Here is a 5,318-nt window from a genome sequence, read left to right on the forward strand (position 1 = left end):
TCAGGTTGAGAAGGATGGATCATTGACCAGCCATTGGACATAAAGCCAATCTAGACTGAAAGTGGGCTAAACATTGGAGGAGGCATCCAGACATGGAGGGGTGGATCAAGTACCGGACTGATGCAGTTGGATTTGGTCCTTTCACATCAGTAGGGCCCTAAACCAAGCGCTGGGCTGCACCGTATTGAAATCAAACATCCCCCAAAAAAGTTGTTTAAATAAAATAAATTATTGACCACTGACAGCAGTAGGATGCATTATCCTACCACTCCCACTCTCTATGTATCAGAAATGGGTGTGAAGGGGAACAAAATATATATTTTTTTAATCCTCTACCTAGCCATTTCTAGAGCAGTGGATTCTTCACATAAGAATCTCCCACAGGAGGGTGATACATATTTTATTGATCTCAGTAAATAACACTTAATTTTGGATTCATAATTGGGTTTATTTAATTGTGGGGAGAATTTATTTTAGGTTTGTCTGTAATGCAGTCCTACACTCAGTTGGGCAACTTATCCTTCCGCATTCATCCGGTGTCTGGTAAACCAGTTTGGTCCATCCTTCCTAGTACCTACTGCATCTTCTCCTAATGGTTTCCCGCTATTCCACTGTTTCAGATACTCCACAATTGTGGCACCAAGATTAAAAATTTCCAAAGTTTTCCGCCTTCCTTTGAAGCACACCAAGTCCGGTGAGGATCTAGGGAAACCAGTAGTCAGGGAAGACCCATATAGTTCTCAGTGTTGACTGGCCTTTCTGGCTTGTATCCCACTGTAGCAAAAACGCTATCTGCTGGTCTATACTATAATTACTACAGCCGCCAAAAACATTAAGGGCCAGCATGACGAACCTAACTGTCGCAACAAAAACTACTACACTTGCCTTGCAAACATAATATAATAAAAGATCATTGATTGACTGTGTGTAACATATAAAAGGAAGATGGTCCAGGTGCAGTCAAAATAACTCAAAAAGGAAATAAATTTATTGTGAGACTTTTCGACCCACTTTGAAGAGCTTCATCAGGGCTAAGAAAGATGCAAACAACTAAAATAATGTAACAAAGTAGGAGAATAGATAGCATGAAATCAATGTAAACTAAGGTAAAAAATGAAACATGAAGTCCTGGCATACGCATAGAACATTGTGGTCCTAGGAAGTAAACAAGATGAGGAAAGAAGAGAAGCAGAGGAAATTGGTTTGCAAGTAAATGAAGATAAAACAAAATATAAGATTGTAAGCCAAAAAATCCGATCTGGGATCAGAGCCTTAACATATAGATGAGAACAACTAACAGTGAACTGCTTGCATGGACTGGTCAGTCAATATCTCATGAAATGAAGGCAAGTGGTTAAGATGGGCGAGACATATGGCTCAAACCAATCCATCAGGACGCCTTTACACAAAAATTAATGCCAGTATAGTACGATAGAGGCCACATGGGAGGCCAAAAACCAGATGGATAGACAGAATCAACGAAGATGCAAATGAGCTGCATGCAGCAAATAGGAAAACAGTAGCCCAAGATAGGCAGGCATGGAGCAGACTGGTTCGGGTGGTCAAAGATCTACAAGGTCTGTAGAGCCAACTGAAAAAAAAAAATTTATATATATAATTATAAGAATGGATTCAATAAATATAATATAGTGAAAAAAATAAGATAAAAGAGAAAGAAAATATACAAAATTGAGTAGAGATACAAAGATGTAAATTTATATAATGAAAACATGAATTAAAAGCTGAGATGTAAGTATAAGGCGGAAGCATCATATAAATATAAAATACAAGCAAAACATATAAATATAAGATATAAAACTAAAATGGATTGTAAAGTTATATCATATAAGAAATTTTTTTTTAAATATGGTTGTTTGGTAAGGCTTAAGGCAGGTCTGTAAGTCTGTCAGTATACAGTCTTTATCCACTTTATGATTGATGGATTTCTTTTGTAAATGGATATGTACGGAAGAAGTGGAACAGAAAACTATTTTATTTTTTATCAATACATTAATGAATATAGCAATATATTGCAAGGTTATTACATAAGTAATTTTTAAGTATTTACAGGAAATTATCACAATGTAATGTGCGACGTTTGTTTTTTGAATCGTGGTTCAAGCCTTGTCCACTGTCGGGCGTGTCAGGAGTTCCTAAGTAGTTATAATTCACTCTGGAGCTAGTAGGCTGTGACTCGAGAAACTGAGTATTATATGTGCTGTTTAATCGTCAAGAGCTTAATTTAGACATCATAAGTGTATACTAATAGTTGTTTACTGTCTTTTTACAACAAATAATCTGGAATCCTCACACAAGATTGAAAAGAAAGGAAACTGCAAGTAGATTCCGACTATTAAAGCACTTACTAGACAAACGGTCTAAACTTCTGATTCATTACAAAAGACTAATCTACATGACAATAATAAGGCCCATCTGGACATACGAAGTTGAGCTTTGGGGCTCCACTAAACCTTAGAATTCCTCTCTTATCCAATCCTTAAAATCCCAAATCCTTAATGCTCTTTACTTTGTTACAAATAAAACCATCCATAAAGACCAAAATGTTCCTTATGTAACCGATCTAGCCCGAACCCGATATCATTCCTTCCATTATAAACTCCCTAACCACCCAAACCCATTAGTTTCTAACCTTGGTTCCTCTTCCATTCCTGGCAATTCTCCGAGGTGCCTGAAAAGAAGATGGTCTCGTGACCTTATATTGCAAAATGTTTTTAGAGTTCTACGACTGGATAGTTTCTCTACAAGCTGTATCATATCATTATGATCTTACTTCAAATTTGCTTGATGTATTTTTTATACAGTTGTAAATGTCAATAAATAAAAAAAAAAAGTTTTGTGGCCAGATTTATTTATTATTCTCAATGGACCTAATCCCAAAATAACAAAGAAAAACAATAATGGATTCTAAATTAAATAGAATCTAGTACTTGTAGTTTTTGATTTCCAATTTCTTCATTCATATTTTTTTTTAAATTGGAGTCTGAATCAATACATCAAGTGTATGTTAAAGCATAGGATGCAGATGTAAAGAATAAGAACTTTGTATGGTATGAATTATTAATTTTTAAGGTCCATCAATTAATTTGGTTAATTTGATTCTTTGATTTTAACTTCTTCTTCCATTCCTGGCAATCCTCCGAGGCGCGTGAAAAGAAGATGGCCTCGTAACCTTATATTGTAAAAATTTTGTTGTATCATACCATTATGATTTTACTTCAAATTTACTTGTTTATTTTGTATATAGTTGTAAATGTCTAAATAAATAAACAAAAACTGTCTTTATACAAAAATAAGTGGCAGCGAAAGCTTTCACTATAGCGGGGGTTCCACTGTAATGGTGAATTAATCAAATGTGAGATTTATTTTCTTCGTTAATATTACTTTATTAATCAAAATCATCTAACATCACCAATGTTACGGGTCCTATTTCATCTTCAGAATCTCACTCTGTTCATTGGCCCCTATTTGGCAAAATCCATTATTACTTTTTCATTAACTATAAATGTTTCTTTTAAAATTTTTTGAGGTTAATCACTTCCATTTTTGGATGAATTATTTATTCATGATATTGTACATGAGAGATAATCCAGATTATAAATGTTTCATATCTTATAGGAGAGTCTACATTATGTTCTAATTTCATACATAATTAATTGATAATAATAAATCTTCCAAAATAACTTCTAAGAATACTAATAGTTGGAGACTTTAGTTCAGCGGTTTCCAAATTTTTTTGCAATGGCTCCCCTCCTGGACTAAAAAAAAAAATCATGATACCCTTATCGAGCTAAAAAAATGTTGGCATAAATTATTCTTAGAGCAGTTGGATATGTAGGAAAAGGAATTGCTAATTGGAAATAAATTGCTAGAGTTCAGTGTATATTTGCTATTTAAGTTTTATTTATTTTGTTTATATGACATTTTGTTTGGGAAAGTGACACTCACTTTTGGCACCCAGTTTGGGAACTGCTGCTCTTGGCAAAAATTAAATATAACTATTAAAAAAAAAAGTCTGCGGACTACCTATTGGAAACCACTGATAAATAATTGTAAACAAAAAGATGAGCATTATATTTATTAATTTCTTCATATATAACAAGTTTTGGGCCGTTAATCCTCAGGAAATATGTTACAAGCATAATCCTCTTAATCTATATAAATTTCTAAACAATTTTTCTTGACAGAATTAATTTACAATGTAGCAAAATCAGATTTAAATTGTTATTTCTCCTTTAATGCAATGTAAGACGCACTTACAAATAAGTAATTATTTTATCATAATCTAAATCAAATATACGTACAAGCACAATATTTTATTATCAAATCTATTTCCCAATGCTCTGATTCACAGTTTAATCCTATTTTCCTTTGCAAAATTGCTCAATTTATTTAAAACAAGTTCTTATGGTGCATATGTCCTCATTAAACATATTGAAAGGCTAACTCTCTTAATCTATGAACAAAACTAATTTACATATTAGTACTTTAATCAGAATTAAATTATTATTTAATTTTAAATTTCTTACTGATTTTTTATAGCAATGCAACACAAATTCATAGAAAAGTGGAATTATTTTATCTTAAACAAACAAAACTATATTTGAAATAATATCTTGTAATTTTTCTATTCCACATTTTATCTCCACTGTTTATCAAGTTAATAAGAGCATACTAGAATGTACAATTATTGATACACAGTAAATTATAGCCAAATAAGAACATTTTTAAATAAATATAATTGAAAAATTATAAACCATTTTAACTTTGAAACATAATACGAAGAAAAAAAGAATAAAATGACAATTTAGAATTTAAAGAAAGTTAAAATAATAGTTTAACTAACTTTTTAAAGATAGCAGCACAAATCATGAAAAGCATAAAATAATAGTTCTAATTTGTGCCGCTAGATGCCAACACTATCTTAACAGCCGTTTCCATAGTCAAAATACAGCTATATAATATTTTTAATAATATTGTATATATGTAAATAGTTGACCGTAATGCTGTTCAACTTATTTATTTGGACAGCCCTGATGAAGCCCTACAAAGTGGGGCGAAACGTTGGAAAATAAAATAGTTGTTAACTATTTTCGTTCCACTTGTGATCGCAACCCTGACCATCTTCCTATATATCAATTTTTAATAATAGTTCAACTAGCTGTGTAAAGATAGCAGCACAAATCAAGGAAGGTAAAGAATAGTAGTTTTAATAACCACCGCAAGAGGCCAGCACCATCCAACAAATCCATTTTCGAAGTCTACTAGGAAAATTTTCATTTTGTATTAGGAAAGTAGGA

The sequence above is a fragment of the Halyomorpha halys genome, unplaced genomic scaffold, assembly GCF_000696795.3.
Source record: "Halyomorpha halys isolate HHAL.00 unplaced genomic scaffold, Hhal_1.1 Scaffold257.1, whole genome shotgun sequence".
Taxonomy (NCBI): domain Eukaryota; kingdom Metazoa; phylum Arthropoda; class Insecta; order Hemiptera; family Pentatomidae; genus Halyomorpha; species Halyomorpha halys.